The sequence below is a fragment of the Hyperolius riggenbachi genome, chromosome 8 (assembly GCF_040937935.1).
Source record: "Hyperolius riggenbachi isolate aHypRig1 chromosome 8, aHypRig1.pri, whole genome shotgun sequence".
NCBI lineage: Eukaryota > Metazoa > Chordata > Amphibia > Anura > Hyperoliidae > Hyperolius > Hyperolius riggenbachi.
Window position 1 is genome coordinate 66,736,830 of NC_090653.1, and position 23,154 is coordinate 66,759,983.

The window sequence follows — 23,154 nt, forward strand, 5'->3', positions numbered from 1 at the left end:
GCAAAAGACCAACTCCAGGCCTGTTTCGACTGCACGGACTGGGAGGCCCTGGAAACACCTAACCTGGATGAGTGGGCGGACACTGTCACATCCTACATAAGTTTTTGTGAGGAATCCTGCATTCCCTCAAAGTCCTTCAAAATCTACCCAAACAGCAAACCCTGGTTTTCCAGCAAGCTACGACAACTACGAAAGCGCAAAGAAGCTGCGCACAAGTCAGGCTCCCTAGAGGACTTCAGGATAGCAAGGAACTCCCTCAACAAGGAGCTGAGAGCTGCAAAAAGGGAGTACGCAGGAAAGATAAGGGAGAACCTCAGCTCAAGGGACCCACGGGCTGTTTGGAAGGGGCTCAAGACGGTCACAAATTACAAGCCTGCACCTCACAATGTAACGCCAAACTCAGAGCTAGCTGAGGAACTCAGCAGCTTTTACTGCAGGTTCGAAAACCCAACGGACTCGCAGGGGCCCCCTGCACCCTCTATCCTCCTCCCTGCAAGCACAAGCCTTCCCCCCTCCAGCGGTGAGTGAGGATGAGGTGCTGCACCACCTGTCCATGCTAAACACCAGAAAAGCCTCGGGTCCAGATGGTGTGTCTCCAGCCTGTCTGAAAGCCTGCGCACAGCAGCTGACCCCCATCCTCACTTCCATATACTCCAAGTCCCTAAGGGAAGGCAAGGTCCCTTCATGCTTCAAAAAGTCCACCATTATCCCTGTTGCAAAAAAACAGGGGGCTCGAGACCTAAACAACTTCAGACCAGTGGCCCTCACTTCTGTTGTCATGAAAACTTTCAAGAAAGCGGTCCTAGCCCTTCTTAAGCACTCCACTCTGCACCGCCTGGACCCACTCCAATTTGCGTATAGAGCAAATAGGTCCACGGATGACGCTATCAACATCTGTTTGGAGTTCGTTACAGACCACCTGGACAGACCGGACTCATATGCCAGAGTGCTCCTCTTGGACTTCAGCTCGGCATTCAATACCATATGCTCACGGATACTGCATGATAACCTAGTGGAGCTCGGTGTCCACCCCACCCTCCGCTGCTGGATCACGGATTTCCTTACGAATAGGTCCCAAACTGTGAAACTTGGAAACATAGCATCCAGCCCAAGAACAACCAACACGGGAGCCCCACAGGGATGTGTCCTGTCACCTTTTCTGTTTTCACTATACACCAACAACTGCACATCCAAAGAGAACTCCGTCAAAGTCATCAAATTCGCAGATGATACCACAATTGTTGGCCTTGTTAGGAAGATCGATGAACGGGCCTACCTCCAGGAGGTGGATAGAATCAGCCACTGGTGCAAGGAAAACAAGCTAGTGCTCAATAATACCAAAACTGTGGAAATGGTTATTGACTTCAGAAGGCGGAGCACCACCACCCCCCGCCCGATACATATTAATGGGTCCGAAGTCAGTAGAGTCTCCAGTGTCCGTCTCCTGGGCACGACCATCACGGACGATCTGAGCTGGAAAGCCAACACCATCTCAACCCAAAAGAAGGCCCAGCAGAGACTCTTCTTCCTGCGCCAACTAAAAAAGTTCGGTATGGCCCACGAACTCCTAAAGTCCTTCTACTCTGCCACGATAGAGTCTGTCCTCTGCTCCTCCATCCTCGTCTGGTACACTGGGGCCACAACCAGCGACAGATACAAAATCCAGAGGGTCATCAGAGCTGCAGAGAAAATAATCGGGAAACCCCTTCCCCCACTGGATCTCATTCATGAGGCCAGGATGTGTTCCAGAGCAACAAGGATTGCAAACGACTCGACGCACCCAGGCCATCGCTTCTTCAAACGGCTCCCGTTGGGGCGCAGATTCCGGGCCATCCCCACCAAGACATCAAGGCACAGGGACACTTTTTTCCCCACAGCAGTGAGACTCTGGAACTCTGTACGAGCCCCTCGGGGTCCCCCGCCACCCAGGGAGGCACCCACGTAGTCTGACACACCCAATGCTAACATTAGTGTTCTACTTCTCTCTGTGCTGCTCCTCTTGAAATGTCTCTGTATCTGCTGTGGAGTTGCTTACTGTCATGTTGTTTCTTATGATTACTTTGATCAGTTTTTTTTTTTTGCTGTATTTAATGCTCTCTTCTACTGTCAGTGTGTCTATGTAAACAAAGTCTAAGGTGTTCTGTGCTGCTAAAACCAATTCCGGGCACGACCCAAATCATGCTTGGCGAAATAAACGAATTCTGATTCTGATTAAAGCTTTCCTTTGTTCCTTGAGACCTTATGAAGTGTTTAAATTGGTTCCAACTCCAGATATCTAGATTAGAGGTATTAAGCTGTGTGTGTAAATCAGATGTAATGATCTGCTCTGCTGCCTGCACAGGCAGACAGCTGTTTGACCATTCTTTAGGTCTGAATGCTACAGGTCTATGGAAAGGAGACCTGTCTTCACTTTGCAAGTTTCAGAGTTGCTATGCTGGTGAGGAATTTGCATACACTTGTCATGCAAATTGCTTAGCTGTTTCCTCTGATGGCTTGCAGTATAAAAACCATTTCTTCCCAGAATTCCTTGCTGGTCAGGATGGTTTGTTCCTGCTAACTCTCCTGGAGTATCAGCCTTGCTTTAGTTTGCTAAGATTATTTTAGAGTAATTCCTCCGCAGTCAGGTTGTATTATCTGTTTTGCATTGTTCTGTTTATCTGTTGCGATTGTTCTGCCTGTACCATGTCTTAGGGGTGCTAGCCAGAGCAGCGGTTGCTACTGGTAGCCCCATCTGTTTGTCTGTCTGGATCGCATCCGCTCTAGCGGCAGTAGTGGTGGGTCCTTCTGTGCTCTGTCTGGGAGTGTAGGCCAGAGCTGCAGTTGCTGCTGGCTGCTCCTTCTGTCTGTCTTGTCTGGTACGAACGCTTGCTGTAGGCTCGGTGAGGTAACCGTTTAGCAAGCGTTCGCGTTCTCTATTTCGTGTTTGTGTTACATTGGTTAGTTAGGGTGGCACGCTTATCACTGGGCGCCTAACGTGTGGTGATCGTGTCTTAACCGCGTTCGCTGTTGCGAATGAGTGCGGTGTTCGCGTTTAGCTAGTGTTTGTTATTTTCCTTGATGTTCTGATCGTTGTTATTTGCTATGTCTTTCTTGCTACACTTGTGCTCTGTCTGATTCGGTCTTGTGTCACTATTGGCAATCGCCACTCTTGCGATTGCGTTCCCACTTTGGTTCCGTTGTTGTGTGTTCACCGTCGCTGGGTGGCGACTAGATTGGTGGACACACATACATTCTGTCTCTGTGCTCTTTCTCTTTAAGGGCTATCTTGCCCTGCATTGCTTTAACTCGTACAATTCCCAACTGGCATCTGTGGCCGTGCAGAGGCTGAGTTCATCTGCACTCCACAGCTCCATGTGCCGGTGGGAATTGCCCTCTACAGGTGCATAGCACCCAAGCTGGGTTCTGTCAAATTACACGTTTGTGGAGGATTTCCGCAGTGTCAGCGCGCGTCCTGTGCGCTGACCACGGAAATAATTCCCCAGTCGTTACATCAGATAGCTGGACCCAGTTCCCATTAGTGAGAAGTTGGTGTGCTCTAATAGGTGGGTCTACTCGCCACGCCAGGTAACCTCTAGCATGAAGGCCTGGGGGGAAAAGTGGATTGCCAAGAATAGGGAGAAGAGGGGTAGGCCATGGAGATATCAGCGATTTATTTATTTTTTCAATAAAGTTTTATACATTCAATTATTTTCTGTTTTCTATATGGCAATGCCAGGTTTGGGGGCTCGATCCCTTTTACTTCTCTGTGTCAAAGATTATTTGAAAAAAATTAGTTTTGAGTTGTCTTGTTGTTTTAAGAGAGATATACATGCAGTACCTGCATCGATTAAAGCCTAGTTTACACTATAAATTGCAATTGTAAGTGCTGAGAACTTTTGTTAGCATTTTTAAAGCAATTTGCGATTTAGTAAAGCGTGTGTGGCGATTACGTTTTTGTTTTGTTTTTTACAATCAATCAGGAAGTGAACTCTTTGACCTGGAACTTTAATCTCTTTAAAGTTTTTAAAGCGCTCACAAAATCGCTTTTACAAGCGTTTAGCAATTTTCCTATACCTTGCATTGAAGGGCAAACGCTCAGGAAATGGTACAGGAGCCACATTTGCGATTGGAAAGAAAGCTCATCGCTCACATGTAAAATCAAGCGCTTTTAAAGCGATTTTAAAATCACCAGCGCTTTTATAAAGCTCAAAGCGCTCGTAGTGTGAACAAGTCCTTATAGAGAACTAAAGGCTGGTAACACACTACATTGTAGGCCTGAAAGATAAATCGAATTTAAATCGAAATCGCGATCCCCCAGATCACAATTTCAGAATCGTCAAAGTGGCGAATATCGCAATCACCTCATTTCCATATGGGGAAGTTTGAAGAAGCTCCTTCAAACTTCCCCAAAGTCCCGGCGCATGCGGCCCGCAGCATTGGACATACCTTCCCCACGAGTCCAACGCTGTCCTCCCCTATCGCCCTCTGCCGCCTCCTGTGCTTGGCAAAACTCTGGGTTCCTGTATGTCACATACAGGAAGTATTCTGTGCATTAGAGCCTGCAGGAGGCTAAGTGGTTAGACGGGCATCACTGGACTCATTCTGGAAGCTATGTCCAGTACTGATGCAGCTTGGGGGACAGAGAGAGTCAGGGGGGACAGAGAGAGACACAGAGTAGGCACAGAGACACAAAGGGGGAAAGAGAAAGGACCCAGAGGAGGCATGAAGAGGCAAAGAGGGCACAAGGAGAGACAAGGGGACAGAGGGGGAACAAAGCTTGATTTGAAGGAAATCGTGAATTGAATCGAAATCGCAATTTCTGACAGAAATCGCTCAATTCAACTTTTTCCTAAAATCGTTCAGGCCTACTACAGTGTACTCAGAGAAGGCAGCTGGTTGGCACCATCCCTGCCATGGATGTAGTGTATGGTAATCCCGATGCACTGCCAAAAGATCCGGAATGCCACATCATCTTAATGCATAGTTCCCCCCCCCCCCCCCCTTCTTAGGGCTGCTTCCCACAGGCGACTGCCCACTTCTCGTTTGGCCGTAGCCAAATGCTTTTCTGCAACTGAGCAGCAAAGCATTTGGCATTGTTTCCTGTGTGTTCATCATCAAGCCCCTAGAGCAGGGGTGTCAAACTCAAATACAAAGTGGGCCAAAATTATACACTAGGACCTAGTTGCCGGCCAACCTCAATGTTTAGTGGTCACCTCCACCCCCCCCCCCCCTTATAAAGTTCCCTTGTGTCCTATGACCCCACCCCCACCCATACACTTCCCTGGTGTCTAGAGGCCCCCTCCCTCCCCTATACAGTTCCCTGGTATCTAGTGGCCCTCTCTCTCCTATACAATCCCTAGGGCTTCTCCTCCAATACAGCTTCCCTGGTGGTCTAGAAGGGGTCAAACATAATGGAAAGTGGGGAAGCAACTTGAGGGCCAAATTTAATGGCTCTGAGGGCCATATTTGGGCCACGGGACGGAGTTTGACATGTGTGCCCTAGAGGGATATGGAACCGTGAACCAACCGACACTAGAATCGTTTGACCGTCGCACTTTCAAAGGTAAACACATTGCGATGAACTCTACAGATCTCAAAGCGGGATGCGGTGCAGACGTCAGCAGTCGCCCATATGAACCAGCCCCAACTCCGCCTGCCGAAAGCTGCTCCGGTGTGCTGCGCAGTAGCATAGCAACATGTCCATACTGCAGTCAGTCCTAAACTGTCACCTGAGGGACCCTTGCGGATGAAAATCACTGTTTGTGTATGCACTATGTTATTTACTGTATTAAATGCTAAAGCACCAGAGGACTTCGTATGTTCCAAGTGAACATTACAAGTAAGATAGCAAAAACAAAGTCACCCGCCTCTTATGACAAATAGAAAAGACAAATAACATTTATATTGCACTTTTCTCCTGGCGTGCTCTAAGCGCCAGAGCTGCAGCCACTAGGTCGTGCTCAGCAGGCAGTGGCAGTGTTAGGGAGGCTAGCCCAAGGACTTCTTATTGAATAGGTGCTGGCTTACTGAACATGAAGAGCCGAGATTCAAACTCTGGTCTCCTGTGGCAGAGCCCTTAACCAGTACACTACAGAACCATCTTTATTGCACAGTACCAAAATTAAATCTTAAATTAACAGACGTCCGCCAGTAAAACCAGCAGGTGTGGCAATAAACAAATAACAGTGTACGTATTAGTGCGCCGCCAGTAAGCTGGGCCGTCAAATAACGGCTCACCCTGCTGCCGCTTGAATAGGACTCCCCTCCCCCTCTGAGTAGTAGGGCACAAGTAATTACCCTTGCATGGGATGCACACTATAGCATTAGTGCTGTAGTGGTAATCGGCACCTGGCGGTGAAACCACCCGATTCGAAATAGCATGTTTTAATATCTGATATTTAACATTATCTTGATTAAAAACTACTTAAAAATCTATTTTTTTAAGCTGTAAATCTCGTAAATAAGCAAAACAAAACTGCTAGATGTTCTATTTAATTATACATTCACCTCCTGAAGAATGTACATTCTGCTTAGCAATAGCGTGTGTGGATCCGCTCTGAATATAGCAGTTTGTCACCTCTTCCCTCATAGCAGAAGAAATGACACTTCTGCCCTCTTAACGAAAAAAGTAATGCCAGATCAGCAAGCTTCTTGCATGTTGGAGTACTCGGCTTACAACACAATCCCATTTCCTGAGGCTGTTCCTGGGCTCTGCGCGGCTCTCAGTGTATGCCAGGGCTATCGAGGCAAAGCTCTGTAGTCTCTTATGTGCTGTTTAGGTTTTTTGCTATAGGTTATGCTTTGTAACACAGCAGAGTGATTCACATGTGTTGACAGGGAGCGTAGCAGGAAAGCCTCCCGCAGCATATACTGTGAATGGCTAATGCTGCGCATAGAACATGTTTTATCCCATTCAGTAGCGAGATCAGGGTTACCGCCAATCATGTGTTGTAGGGTCAGTATTCATAACAAAGATTAAAGAGGAACAATACCTAAATATAGTGGTGAGGGGGGGGGGGGGGGGGGGAATCAATACATAGCAAAGTGAGAAGTTAAAAATACAGAAGTTAGATCAAGAAATGATGGATACTCCCAGCGCAATTCGTTCCTGTCATTAGATCCACCATGAGCCTGCAGGTCAGCATATTTCAGTGTTCTCCCCAGGCTCTTTTAGTTGGGTGCTCCACTCGGCTAGTTTTGGTGAGCACCCGGCTGTCATCAGCTCACCTCTTCCTCTGCTGTAAGCAGAGAAGCGCCGCCCCTGCATTCTGTCATCTCGCCCCACCCGGCTACTTTTTCATGCCACCCGGCCGGAAAAACTTTCTGGGGAGAACACTGTATTTACTGCTGGCAGACAAGAAAATAAACAGACGGCAGCAACTGCCATTATCTATAAACACACCCGCCAACAATCTGATTTCTGTTTTTATATATAGGCGCAGAGGGAGATACTTCTTGATCAAGATACATTTGAGAGGCAGCCTATTGGGCTATATAAGTGTTGGGATCTTGTCCTACAAAGTGAATCAATCCCTAAGTCAGCTAGCTAATTGTACAAGCCGTTAGTCTGTATTTCTCCTGTCTGGCTCTCGGGGAAATTGCCGATGTTGCTGAAACCCAAGAGAAGCTGAAGACGTGTCTGACACTTCCGCTACCCAGCAGATCAACTGTATACGCCTCACCATAGTCCCAGTCTGAAGCATATTGTATGGCTCTCACGGAATTACATTTTAAAATACAGTATGTGGCGTTTATGGCTCTCTCAGCCAAAAAGGTACCTGACCCCTGGCCCAGAGGCTTCCCAGGTCTTCTTACACCCTAAATTCCAGAAAACAGTCCCTCAAAACTTATAGGACAGGTACCAGTTTGAATAAGATTCTTCCAGCCACACTACCAGGTGTGAATGAGCGCATCCTGATTGACTACACAGTAGTACTATACTCTACATATGCACTCCCTACAGGGCTGTTGCACTGAATCCACTGAGACTATTGTGCACACTGATCGCAGAGGTGTTGTCTATCACCCTGGTTCAGAACGTGCATGAAGAATGTGTAACAGAGGAAGAATCCCCTCATTCTTCATTCTCCTGCAGAGTACCTGCACTCTTAGATGTGCCCACAGTTAGATTGCCTAGAGCCGGATGGATATTCTTTGTTCTTGTTTGCACCCTCTACAACCCCCCCTTTTCTGCCCACCAACAGAGCTTTCTCTGTTGGGCTCTGATCGCTGGTGGCATAGTTATTTTTTATTTTTATTAAATTTGTTTGTTTTATAAATCAGCCAATCACGGCGATCCTCTCTCATAGGCATCCCGATCTGAACCTTTTCAGGGCACAGCCGAGTGACACGGCTGTCCCCAGTATAGCGCTGCATTAGATCGCAGCACTGTACAATGTAAACAGTCGCCATCTAATAGTCAGCTAACGGCGATCGCAGCTGGTAGACCGATGACGGAGCGGGGATGCACGCGGGATCCCTTGCAAAACCCCGCCCCGGGACTTGACGCCTTTCGGCATTAGCTGGTCCTGGGGCTGCCGCCATCCAGCCACCGATCGGGGTTAGGCGGTTGGGAGGGGGTTAATAAGATTCACTAAAACCTCATATTATTTGGATTTCGTTGCCTAGACCTGCCCCCTTGCAAAAAATGGCCCTGGCCTTTTCTCTATCACATACAGAATAGGCAGAGGGCTTTTTCTGCAAGGTGGTGGGGCTACACACTGGAGCCTGGCTGATAAGGGGCTTCAGTGAGTCTCATTAACCCTTTAGCACACAATTTATTTAGAGGCTTGCAAGTGCTTAAGGCCCATTTATTTTAGCACATTTGTTATTTCTTCTTTGTTACATTTACCTGGTTCTAATTAATACTGCTGGAATGTGTATTTATGGCCACTTGTCACAGTGTGAGAAAATGCTATCAGTTTCTATATTTTCTGCTAACAGAGAGACATCAAAGCATTCCAAGAATTTACAGCACAACAAGTTCTGCCGACTGAGGTCAAAAGAAGTGCACTTATCTCAAATGAGTTACAGTAACTATTGAAGCTGCTAAAGCGTTAAACAGACAATGTTGGGGCATTCACAATGGCGATGGCAGGCTGCAATGGCAGACAGGGTAGAGTGTCCGTTTCCTGGCCAGGAGCTTTTTGTTCCCAAAAGCAGATGCCATCTTAATATAGCTTTAAAATTCCTAAGCTTTGGCAGTGATGAAAAACCTTTTATGTTACATACTTTCAATCAACATGATTATTATATGCAAATTGGAGGAGTCGGAGGAATAATAAACTGTTGGATGATTTTGTACCAACTCCCCAGACTTGGCAGAAACAGTGTGTCTACATAAAAGAAGTGGTTATTTGTTTTCAAAACATTATGAGAAATCCGGAAGAGATGGCCACCCAGGTTCCATCGACGATAATGGAGTCATAAAATGCATCAAATTTTTATTATGCAATGTATTTGTGGGCAAATCAAAAATTGAACCCATAATGTGGAATTTTAATGTGTACTTTCAACGTATGCTCTTACAAGTTGCAAAATGAAAAATGTCCATGGGGAATAAGCCTTAAAGGGAAACCATAACCAAGAATTGAACTTCATCCCAATCAGTAGCTGATACCCCCTTTCCCATGAGAAATCTTTTTCTTTTCACAAATGGATCATCAGGGGTTCTGTATAGCTGATATTGTGGTGAAACCCCTCCTCACAGTGTGATGTCAGGACCATAGTTCAGACATCACACTGTGGGAGCCTCAGGGCCGGCGCTACCATAGAGGCAGAGGAGGCAGCTGCCTCAGGGCCCCAGAGCTTGTAGGGGCCCCCAGTGGCTACAAGAGGACATTTTTTTTTTCAAATCGACCTTATAGTTTTTGAGAAAATCGATTTTAAAGTTTCAAAGGAAAAAAAATACACATTTAAAAACCTGCCGACTTTAATGGTTAATAGCAAATACACCTTAAATGCTAGAAACCCTAAATTTGCAGGATATGTTAAGGAGATCATTAGGAATAAGAGGAAAAAACAATTTTTCAAAAAGACCTTATAGTTTTTGAGAAAATCGATTTTAAAGTTTCGAAGGAAAAAAGTATACTTTTAAATGCGGTAAATGTCACTTTTAGTAGCAAACCTAACGGTAGTGTAATTTTACATGCATCAAACGAAAGCGCAATAAATTTCCTGACGGGGTTTCCAGGGGGGCCATACGCAGCCGCAGCGCTTTGGCCAGGGATTGCTATACAGCCGCAATATGGCTCTATGAAGATCCCTGGCATTTTTTTCTATTTTCCCATTTTTTTTTTTTTTTATGTTTAGAGTGTAGGAATTAAAAAAAAAAAAATTATGTGGGGTTCCCCCTCCTGAAACTTTTTAACCCCTTGTCCCCCATGCAGGCTGGGATAGCCAGAATGTGGAGCTTCGACCGATTGGGACTCCACACCCTGACTATACCAGCTGTAAAAAAGGTCCCCTAATGCCGATTTTTGTTCCGGGGTATATGTTGGGGGGCCCCCCAGGTTTATTTTGCCCTGGGGCCCCATTGTTGCTTAAACCAGCCCTGGGGAGCCTTGTTTCATTGTGGGAAAGAACAGCTGTTTATAGCTGTTTACAACTGCCAAAAAAGCAAGCAGCATCTCCTTCCACTGACATCACCTTTCAGCAGTAAAAATCTCACCATGTGATAAATATTAGAATTTAAATCAGGGAGAGGAAAGATTTTACGATGGGCAAACACTGACTAAATCATTTATACACTAGCCGAACGGCGGCGTAGATTACGCCGCATAAGTGGGTAGAGGGCAGGAAGGGAGTATTGGGCACAGCGGCGGGGAGGGGGGTTGGACCCCCCTCAACTGGGACCCATGTGTGCTCCCTCTCCAGCTTAAGCTCAGCAGGAACCCCCCCCCCCCTCACCTGGGTCCCCCCCATGTGCACTCCCCCTCCAGCTTAAGCTCAGCAGGAACCCCCCCCCCTCACCTGGGTCCCCCATGTGCGCTCCCCCTCCTGCTTAAGCACAGCAGGACCCCCCCCTCACCTGGGTCCCCCATGTGCACTCCCCTCCAGCTTAAGCTCAGCAGGAACCCCCCCCCCCCCCCTCTCCTGGGTCCCCCACGTGCACTCCCCCTCCTGCTTAAGCACAGTAGCAGCCGCCACTATTAGTGAGAGGCAGCGGGCGGGGATGACTCACCTCTTCCGTGTTCCATCGTGCGTTCCACTGTCTTCACTTCCTGCAATGCCGCACACTGTATTGGTGTAATTTGCCTTTTTAAAACAGAAGCAAATCTGCAATAATTCAGCTATAAGTGAACATTTGTGGTTACCCACAATGCACTGCTACTAAATATGCAAATTACCCCTTTTTCCCCTTGGTAAGCCAAGCAAGCATCTAGAGCCACTGGTGTATAGCAAGCATATAGCTTAAATTTTACACAGTCATTTCAAACCCACATGTAGACAGCCTGTTTCAGACCTTTTGTCCTCATCAGTACATGGCAAGGATTGATATGGCTGTATGAGATAGGGCTTGGACCAGTACAACAGAGTAACCAAGCAGCTCAGGGTGACCCAAACCACTCGGAATGTATAGGGGGATAAAAGGGACCAAAAAGGCCTCCTACTAAAAAAAACAAAGCTTGGTGTAATTTGCCTTCCTAAAACAGAAGGAAATCTGCAATAATTCAGCTATAAGGCCTAGTGCACACCAGAGCGTTTCCGCTGCGGTTTGCGATCCGCCTGCGGGTGCGGATCCGCTAGGGTAATGTATTTCAATGGGCTGGTGCACACCAGAGCGGGAGGCGTTTTGCAGAAACGCATACTCCCGGGCTGCAGCAGATTTTGGATTGCGGATGCGTTTCTGCCTCAATGTTAAGTATAGGAAAAACGCAAACCGCTCTGAAAAACGGCACTTCAGAGCGGTTTGCCAGGCGTTTTTTGTTACAGTAGCTGTTCAGTAACAGCTTTACTGTAACAATACATGAAATCTACTACACCAAAACCGCTACACAAAACCGCAAAACGCTAGCTGAAACGCTGCAGAAAAATAACAAAAAGCGTTTCAAAATCTGCTAGCATTTTGCGGATCTGCTAGCGGTTTTTGGTGTGCACTAGGCCTAAGTGAACATTTGTGGTTACTCACTTTTTAAGGGAGGGATCATACTTGTGTCTGCAGGAAACGTTTGCCAGAGATTGAATGCATGAGTTTTCTTTACAGTAAGCAGTGATCTTCAATAAGGGGTTGCATGTGTTTTGTGGAAAAGTAGTGCAGGTTGTATCTTTTTTCAAACGCTATGCAGAATTGCAGATGACTCTTGAAAACACAACGCCCCCATAAGAAATCATTACTTGGGTTTTTGCATCGCGGTAAAACGCCCACAAATTCAACAAGTGTGACCCCCTGCTTAAGACTTGAGTGAAGAAGTCTGCAGGAAAACAACTTCACAAGGGACTTTTTAACTTTCCGCTCCAAAATGCTGTTACGTTCAGCTAATTTAAATGAGGACCTCCTGAGTCCCGGTGGGCTCAAAAATATAAGTGTGACCAAAATACCATCATGCCCTCCTCAACACATGGATGCTGTTTAACCTCTGCAATTAATGAAGAAACCATATATGGAGGCGCCTATAGTGACGTAGTGTCCTCAAAGAGGGGGTGTGACACTGGGTATGAGGTTCAACGCCCCTCTGTCGCTGTGGAGAGGCCAACTTAGAGAGCTCAGACGGAGGTAAGAACATTCTTCAAGACACTTGGGCAGTGCAGACTGTATGGAAGCTAGGGAAATCAGTAGATGTTCAAAGACCAAACCCCCCCCAATGCGCCCTTTACTTCTGTACTTCCTGAGCAGAACCCATATGACTTTCCAATGTAGTGGCCAATCACAGAGTGCACAGCTCATGCAGTCAGTGTGCTGGAGGAGTTGTGCACTCTGATTGGCCACGTGCAGAAAGCTGAAGCCGAAGATCACGTGATGAGACGTAACATAGAATAGTACACCTTATCGCAGATAGAAATGTTCAATAAAATGATAATTTTTCCAAGTTGCAAGCAGATGTAATGCCTGCAGCTTGGAGCTGGACCAATCAAAAGTTGTTGCTGATCATTCTGATTGGTCCAATGTAGAGATCAATGAAATGCAAAATCAATGTAGAGATGATCAATGAAATAATTCCATCTTTCATGCAATCCTATGCAGCTTGAAACATAGCCAATCATAACCAGCAGGAAGTGCGTCTGACTGGTCCAGCGCCAACCTGCATACCATTTGCATGGAATTTGTATGTAAACTGGAGTTACTGCATCTCCATGACCATCTCTGTTCCAATGTTGCATTACATTTGAGTGATCAAATATTACCTTTCTGTGTGAAAGGAGACTTCCAGGTAAAAGTTCTAACTCAGGCTCCATTTTTTATGCATGTTGTATGCAATATATAATCTACAATGCACAAAATTGCATTTAAACCCATTGTTTCATTGTATTCATTACCTGGCTTGCTACGTTTGAAAAGCTAACTTCCTGCTTGAGCCTAATGCTGATTGGCTGCCTGTGTTCCATCCAACTCCCCCACTACGCAGTCTACGTTCTGCCCAAATGTGTAGACTCCCAGAACATTATGCAGTCTGTGTTCCCCACCCATCATACCATCATCACCTAGGAATGGTAGCCAGGGAGCATCTAAGTGGGGTGACCCAGCCAGTCTCTCTGAGCTTGGAGCGGACTCTGTCCACCACTTCACTTTGCTCCACAGTTTAATCTCTGTTTGAGGGGCTGCTTCTTGGATTGCTTCATCCTTGCATCATCCTAGAGCAGAGTTTCTCAACTCAGTTCTCAACTACCCCCAACAGTGCATGTTTTGCAGAAAACCACAAACATTCAGGCCTTGTTCACATTGCATTCGGCTTGCGTATCCGTCCACGGTGGGCTGTGTTTGAGGCGTGATTTCTGGCGCTTGGGGTGCGATTCGTACACACACACACACACACACACACACACACACACACACACACACACACACACACACACACACACACTCTGCAACTGAGTGAGAAGGAACGCATTTATGCCTAGATCAGGGCTTCAAGATACTTGCTTTGCACACATTTTAATGCTTGAAGAGGAAGTTTAGCGAAAAGGGGAAAAGGAAAATACATTGCAAAGTAAGACCCAGAAATGATTGATATTCACCATGTAATTTTTTTCATATTATTTGATCCAAATTCAGCCTGCATGTAATCATCTTTACTACTGGCAGACATGAAAAAAACAAACAGCACCAACTGCCCTTTTTAACCACCCTGGCGTTCTATTAAAATCGCCAGGGCGGCTGTGGGAGGGTTTTTTTTAAATTAAAAAAAAAACTATTTCATGCAGCCAACTGAAAGTTGGCTGCATGAAAGCCCACTAGAGGGCGCTCGAGGCGTTCTTCTGATCGCCTCCGGCGGCCAGAAGTAACACGGAAGGCCGCAATGAGCGGCCTTCCGTGTTTTGCTTACTTCGTCGCCATGGCGACGAGCGGAGTGACGTCATGGACGTCAGCCGACGTCCTGACGTCAGCCGCCTCCGATCCAGCCCTTAGCGCTGGCCGGAACTATTTGTTCCGGCTGCGCAGGGCTCAGGCGGCTGGGGGGACCCTCTTTCGCCGCTGCTAGCGGCGGATCGCCGCAGAGCGGCGGCGATCAGGCAGCACACGCGGCTGGCAAAGAGCCGGCTGCGTGTGCTGCTTTTTATTTCAACAAAATCGGCCCAGCAGGGCCTGAACGGCAGCCATCGGCGGTGATGGACGAGCTGAGCTCGTCCATACCGCTAAGATGGTTAAATAACCACACCAACTTACAATGAGATAGGCTAAAATGCTGTTTTTTTGTTTTACAGTGGCTTGCAAAAGTATTTGAAGTTTTCCACATTTTGTCACATTACTGCCACAAACATGAATCATTTTTATTGGAATACCACGTAAAAGACCAATACAAAGTGGTGTCCACGCGAGAAGTGGAACGAAAATCATACATGATTCCAAATATTTTTTACAAATCAATAACTGCAAAGCGGGGTGTGCATAATTATTCAGCCCGCTTTAGTCTGAGTGCAGTCAGTTGCCCATAGACATTGCCTGATGAGTGCTAATAACTAAATAGAGTGCACTTGTGTGTTATCGAATGCCAGTACAAATGCAGCTGCTCTGTGACAGCCTCAGAGGTTGTCTAAGAGAATATTGGGAGCAACAACACCATGAAGTCCAAAGAACACACCAGACAGGTCAGGGATTAAGTTATTGAGAAATGTAAAGCATGCTTAGGCTACAAAAAGATTTCCAAAGCCTTGAACATCCCATGGAGCACTGTTCAAACGATTATTCAGAAATGGAAGGAGTATGGCACAACTGTACACCTACCAAGACAAGGCCGTCCACCTAAACTCACAGGCCGAACAAGGAGAGCGCAAAGAGGCCCATGGTGACTCTGGACGAGCTGCAGAGATCTACAGCTCAGGTGGGGGAATCTGTCCATAGGACAACTATTAGTCATGCACTGCACAAAGTTGGCCTTTATGGAAGAGTACATAGAAAGGAAATGAGCAGCGCTACTTAAAAACAGACTAGTGCCTACCTGCAAAAGAGTGCAAGCCCCACTTGTGGGGTTGAATACACACCAAGCATACACGTGACCTGTCTACCACTAGAGGAGGATGTTGGTTTCCATTAACAGCTTGCATGCAACCTATTAAGTACTCGTCCCTCCCACTGCGAAGAAGTCAATCCTCCATGGGAGGGGCCTAACACTAACTAAATCCTAACCTATGTATATGCATAGCCTGGGTGCGGCTAATCAAATAAAATCAAAAATTGAAAAATGCGCAAAAGGTGGATCAGCGCAACACCAGGCTGCCTCCGAATGGCCTCCATCAGAGATGCGCTGAGCCCCCCCAGGAACTACAAACGCACCTTGAACCCAAACAGAAGCTCTGCATATACACCAAAAGCATGGCTGTTAAGTGGGAGCAGCTGACCAATAACGAATTACATTAGTACATAGAAAGGAAATGAGCAGCGCTACTTAAAAACAGACTAGTGCCTACCTGCAAAAGAGTGCAAGCCCCACTTGTGGGGTCGAATACACACCAAGCATACACGTGACCTGTCTACCACTAGAGGAGGATGTTGGTTTCCATTAACAGCTTGCATGCAACCTATTAAGTACTCGTCCCTCCCACTGCGAAGAAGTCAATCCTCCATGGGAGGGGCCTAACACTAACTAAATCCTAACCTATGTATATGCATAGCCTGGGTGCGGCTAATCAAATAAAATCAAAAATTGAAAAATGCACAAAAGGTGGATCAGCGCAACACCAGGCTGCCTCCGAATGGCCTCCATCAGAGATGCGCTGAGCCCCCCCAGGAACTACAAACGCACCTTGAACCCAAACACCCAGGCTATGCATATACATAGGTTAGGATTTAGTTAGTGTTAGGCCCCTCCCATGGAGGATTGACTTCTTCGCAGTGGGAGGGACGAGTACTTAATAGGTTGCATGCAAGCTGTTAATGGAAACCAACATCCTCCTCTAGTGGTAGACAGGTCACGTGTATGCTTGGTGTGTATTCGACCCCACAAGTGGGGCTTGCACTCTTTTGCAGGTAGGCACTAGTCTGTTTTTAAGTAGCGCTGCTCATTTCCTTTCTATGTACTAATGTAATTCGTTATTGGTCAGCTGCTCCCACTTAACAGCCATGCTTTTGGTGTATATGCAGAGCTTCTGTTTGGGTTCAAGGTGCGTTTGTAGTTCCTGGGGGGGCTCAGCGCATCTCTGATGGAGGCCATTCGGAGGCAGCCTGGTGTTGCGCTGATCCACCTTTTGCGCTTTATGGAAGAGTGGCAAGAAGAAAGCCATTGTTAACAGAAAAGCATAAGAAGTCCCGTTTGCAGTTTGCCAGTTGCCACAAGCCATGTGGGGGACGCAGCAAACATGTGGAAGAAAGTGTTCTGGTCAGATGAGACCAAAATGGAACTTTTTGGGCAAAATGCAAAACGCTATGTGTGGCGGAAAACTAACACTGTACATCACTCAGAACGCACCATCTCCACTGTCAAATATGGTGGTGGCAGCATCATGCTCTGTGGGTGCTTCTTTCAGCAAGGACAGGGAAGCTAGTCAGAGTTGATGGGAAGATGGATGGAGCCAAATACAGGGAAATCTTGGAAGAAAACCTCTTGGAGTCTGCAAAAGACTTGAGACTGGGGTGGAGGTTTACCTTCCAGCAGGACAATGACCCTAAACATAAAGCCAGAGCAACAATGGAATGGTTTAAAACAAAACATATTCATGTGTTAGAATGGCCCAGTCAAAGTCCAGATCTAAATCCAATCGAGAATCTGTGGCAAGATCTGAAAACTGCTGTTCACAAACTCTGTCCATCTAATCTGACTGAGCTGGAGCTCTTTTACAAAGAAGAATGGGCAAGGATTGCCCAATGGGCAAGGATTGCCCTAGATGTGCAGAGCTGGTAGCAACATACCCTAAAAGACTGGCAGCTGTAATTGCAGCAAAAGGTGGTTCTACAAAGTGTTGACTCAGGGGGCCGAATAATTACGCACACCCCACTTTACAGTTATTGTTTTGTAAAAAAATGATTGGAATCATGTATGATTTTCGTTCCACTTCTCACGTGTACACCACTTTGTATTGGTCTTTCACTGGGAATTCCAATAAAATTGATTTATGTTTGTGGCAGTAATGTGACAAAATGTGGAAAACTTCAAGGGGGCTGAATACTTTTGCAAGCCACTGTTGATAGATATACATATGCACAGAGGAAGTTACTGGTTGCTTGGCAGTTGGAAACAGGAGTCATTTCCCACAATGTTACAAGGTTCCCACAGTGTGATATCAGGATCTAGGTCCTGACATCACACTGTGGGAGGTTTTTCACCACAATATCAGCCATACAGATGTCCCCGATCTATTCAAGAAAAGGAAAATATTTCTCATGGGAAAGGGGGTATCAGCTACTGATTGGGATGAAGTTCAATCCTTGGTTGCAGTTCCTCTTTAACTTTCCTAGGGTCGGGCTAGCCACCAAAGGGGATCACATGGCCCCGGGAGGATTTTTTAAAAATAAAACTTGCGCTATATGCTTAAGCTAGCACTTCGCTAGCTAATTAGTCCCCCAAGTGCCTCCGGTGCCCACCGATCGCCCCCGATCACCGCCATAATACGTACCCCCCCAGGGATCCCGCGATGGCGCAGCCTCCCAATCAGCTCCAGGCTTCACTATGGGGAGGATCGGGACTGCGCATGACGTCATGGACGAGTGAAGCTGGATCGTGAAACTGTGGCTCTCGCCGGATCGCGGAGGGGTAAATATTTCCGACGGATATCGGGGGGTTTAGTTGGGTGCCGGGGGGCTTGGGAGACATAATTAGCTAGCGAAATGCAAGCTTAAGCATATAGCGCAAGTTTTATTTTTGAAAAAATCCTCCCGCAGACTCTTTGGCCGTAGTAGTGTCTGAATCACACACCTGAAACAAGCATGCAGCTAATCCAGTCTGACTTCAGTCAGAGCACCTGATCTGCATGCTTGTTGAGGGGCTGTGGCTAAAAGTATTAGAGAGACAGGATTAGCAGGAGAGTCAGGCAGCTGGTTTTATTTTGGAAGGAAAAATCCATATCCTTCTCAATTTAGGTTCCCTGTAAGTTACTGCCACAGAAATACATTTCTATTTAAATTTCACTGTTTTCCAAAAACACACAAAAAATAAAGATAAACTGCTTGCATTAACTAAAATGTTAAGATGCCCACACGCTAAAGAGAATAAAATGCCAACAGCTGGTTCATTGGAATGATCCCTCTTTAAAAGCCAGTCCTACACAAGTCAACAACACCTCCATCATCCGTAGTGATCGTTGTGTCATTATGCACCACTTGATCAGAACAGAAAAACTGATTGACCTAATGCCTTGCTAGCTCTCTACTACTTCACACAGCACAAATCTATATGGCCATTGATCCCCCGTCTGACAAAACCGCCACATCCAATCTTTCCATTTGTCGATAAACTGTCTGAAATCGTTGGGAAATTTATCGATCTGCTGTGTTGAGGTCAAGATCCCATGTATCGCTACAGACCATGGACATTTCATTAGCTGGTACCGTTAGCTAGTGGCACTGTATAACTATGACCGTAAGAGATAATTTATCAGGCGATGACAACAGGGACAGCAGACAATCATTTATCACTAGCCGCTGTTTTCACAATCAACATTCACAGACGTTGAACAGAAAAAAAATAAGAGAGAAGAAATACACATTAAGCCAGCCGATTTGCTTTATGGCAGACATTGGTCACTTGCAGACATGCTTCGTGCTAAGAAGCCATGACCCCGGCAGTCAGACAAACGTGTTACAATCCTAGCTTTCCTCAGGTGTTTATTTTACATCTGCAGCCAGCTTTAGACAACCCGATTGAATAATGAGGTGCAGAACGAGAAGATGCACAACGATGTTGGAGACTTCTAATGAAGACACTGATAAAAATAGAGCACATTGGTTCTATAGGTGTTCTAACATACAGGAAAGGGCTTGAAGTGTTCTTTTCTGAATATATTACAGATCTTTTGTTATTTGGGGACTCCAGGCCTTCAGAAATAAAGACAAAACAAAGAAGTCCGGTCTTGGCAGTGACCCAATGGTGGTTCCCAGCCTAAGAACTGCTTACATTACCACTCACAGTGCATTCTGCATCTGGATTACGCCTACAAACCTCTACAACTGAATCAAGAGGGATAATGCATGCAGTATATGTAGAATGTCAGCCACTGACCACTTCTGTCAGCTGTGAAATCCTCTTTATTTTACCAGCCTGTGGCTTCACGCTTGGACGCTTGACTCAATAAAATTCATCAGAAAGATAGGATGGATGGTGAGAAGCGAAGACAAATCCTGCTCAGCACCCTTAAGCATACACTGTAACCATCCTATTAACCACCCCTGCCGGGAGTCTTCTCCATACATCCATCAGATCTACTGAGCTCAGCGCAATTAGCAGTGAGCCCTTTCTAGCAATGCAGCTTTCTGATGATGGACAACACACATCACATTGAATGATGAACACTGATTGGTTGCTATGGGTTACTGCACTTCGCTTGCTGCCCATTACCCCCATACACCAATGAAAAGTCACTTTTCATTAGTGAAGAGAAATCTGATGGGTTGCCACGGGTTACTTGGCTTTCGTTGCCATATAAAATAAGCCCATTTCGCTAATGAATGGACAGTCCATTAGGCCCTTATTGGGGAGACCAGGCTGATTAATAGCCCCAAGCTGTGCTAAGGGGAGAAATATGGAGCCTTAATTAACTGCTTCAATGAAAACCATAATTCTTTGCCACGTGCTCCACACACAGTTATGGGAGCTGGGGCTGCTACTTGTGGACTGGTTATTGGAAATTAATTAAGGAGGGAAGCAGAGCAGATAGAAGGGTAGTTGTGGGGAATGGAGATAGGGATGGCACCTCTGAGAAGGCTGGATGGACAGAGTACTGGTCGCAAGGCAGAATGCACACAGGCATCAGTCTGCTGGGACAGCCGCTCTGGACATCATGGATGTGGGAGAGGAGGGAGTGACAGGGGGGTGAGGAGGAGGAAAGCAGGAGATGGAGTAAGATGATGTTAATGGTCAGGTAATGTGCCATAATGACAGAAGCAGCAGCATCACCAGTGACAGGGAATATTTAGCTGACACACAGGGCAGCATCTTGTATGTTCCAGGGAAGGGGGGGGGGGGGGGGGGGTGAGAGCGGGGCTCAGTGTGTGATCACCATAGATAATATGGTGTTTACGTGTGAGGGGAAGACCGATGGGCTAAGGAGCAATTACACAAATTAAGACTAGGGAGGAGGAGAAGCGAGAGCTTCGGAGTGATACAGGGCAGCAGATGTGAGGACTGGGAGAGGGAAAGCCAGAGCTGGGGAGAAGGAGGTTAAGCTTAGAGACAGCGGCTATTGTGATCCTCTTGAATGAAGAAGCAGTGAGAGCATCGCCAGGCACAGCCACACACAGCAAGCATGAGACAAGGAAATATACAAGGGAAAGATATGACACTATTAAGTGAAGCCAAGACACTGACAGACATCTGCTCACCTGCTCTCTGGTCTCTCTCCCCGCATCACATGCTCCGATGCCTGTCTGTCCTTCCCTTGCTCAGTCAGGGGGTCCCTTGCTGCTTGGTGAGGGGGGGTTGCAGGAGTATCAGTGTCTGCGGAAAAGCCTCAGCTCCCACCCCCCTGCTCTCTCTTTCCTCTCCTCCACAGCTGTTGCGCCTCCAGCTTCTCTCCACCTCCACTCCCTCTCCCTTGCCTGTCTGGATCCGCATATTGCTTCCCCCTCCCTGTGTCTCCACCCTCTGGTCCCCTCCACTCATCACCCACCTCCTCTGTCAGCTCTCCCTCTCCACAGCCTCTCTTCTTCACTCCACTTCAGCACCTGGACAGCGCCAAACAAAACTCCCCCCTCCCTGCACCCGCAGCATTTCATCCCAGCGCTGAATGCATGGGGCAGGGAAGCACATGGCACCGTATTGTCCCAGAATTAGGAGAGGGGATGGCGAGTAATGATTGGGTGGGGCTGAAAAGAATTTAACAGCAATGGCATGGACATTCAGGGAGAGTTATAAAATCAGCTGTATCCATCATTGCACAGAAATTAGGTTATTGGAGTTATTTTTATGAAATGGTGGAAGGAGTAAGGCTGGGTTCACACATAAAAAAGGTGTCCAGTCCTGGTAGTTTTTGACAGTTGGCATCAGTTCTGTATGTGTTTCTATGGCTGTGTTTACACATAAATCTGTACATTTCCATTCTGGTCCTGTCCTGTCAGTTTTGCATCAGTCTATTATTGTTTAGTATTTATATAGTGCTGACATCTGTTGTAGCGCTGTACAGAATATATTGTCACTTAAAGGGGAACTGAAGAGAGAGGTATATGGAGGATGCCATGTTTAGTTACTTTTAAGCAATACCAGTTGCCTGGCAGCCCTGCTGATCCTCTGCCTCTAATACTATTAGCCATAGCCCCTGAACAAGCATGCAGCAGATCAGGTGTTTCAGACTTTAAAGTCAGATCTGACAAGACTAGCTGCATGCTTGTTTCTGCTGGTATTCAGATACTACTGCAGAGAAATAGACCAGCAGGGCTGCCAGGCAACTGGTATTGATTAACTACTTTGGCCTCCTGGACGTACTAGCGCGTCCGTGCGCTTCCGCGCGCTCCCGGGCGCGGTTCGTTAGCCTGGCAATCAGTGAATTGCGCTTTTTCTGGCTGTAACGTCCCCCATACGTCACTCTAAGCGTATGTTACGCTTAGAGTGACGTCATGTAAACAAACTCATGGCCGCCATCTTGTGGCCAAAAAGTAAAACTACAACTAAAAGTGAAAAAAATAAAACTCAAGACACATTTACATTATAAAACTATGGCTTACATCCCACCCTCCCAAAAATACCCAAATAAAATGTTTAATACAAAAAAAAACCAAAAAAAACATGTAAATAAAAAAAAAATGTAAATATTTACCTAAGGGTCTAAACTTTTTAAATATCAATGTAAAGATGAAATATTTCTAAAAATTTTTTATTTTAAACTTGTAAATAGTGATAGATGCAAAACGGAAAAAATGCACCTTTATTTCCAAATAAAATATTGTCGCCATACATTGTGATAGGGACATAATTTTAACGATGTAATAACCGGCACATATGGGCAAATACAATACATGAGTTTTAATTATGGAGGCATGTATTATTTTAGAACTATAATGGCTGAAAACTGAGAAATAATGATTTTTTTCCGTTTTTTTTCTTATTCTTCCTGTTAAAATGCATTTACAGTAAAGTGGCTCTTAGCAAAATGTACCCCCTAAAGAAAGCCTAATTGGTGGTGGAAAAAACAAGATATAGATCAGTTCATTGTGATAAGTAGTGATAAAGTTATAGGCTAATGAATGGGAGGTGAAAATTGCTTGGATGCATTAAGTGAAAACGACTGAAGGCTGAAGTGGTTAACAGGAAATAAATATGGCAGCCTCCATATACCTCTTACTTCAGTTCCCCTTTAAAGAACACATTGAGGGAAAAAAACCCCAAGATCTACTTAGGGCTTGTTCACATCAGGGCCGTTTCTGTGCGCTTTCCA

The 23,154-nt window shown here is 46.2% G+C and overlaps 1 protein-coding gene across 2 annotated transcripts in view; it reads right to left on the bottom strand.

Moving 5' to 3' along the window:
* Positions 1-21,312, bottom strand: part of SLC8A2 (solute carrier family 8 member A2) — a 275,491-nt gene extending 254,179 nt beyond the window's left edge. For both annotated transcript variants that reach the window (XM_068250582.1, XM_068250580.1), the window contains exon 1: positions 21,107-21,312. The gene's annotated coding sequence lies outside the window, so the exon portion shown is untranslated. The remainder of the gene's footprint in view (positions 1-21,106) is intronic.
* Between the last annotated feature and the right edge of the window lie 1,842 nt (positions 21,313-23,154).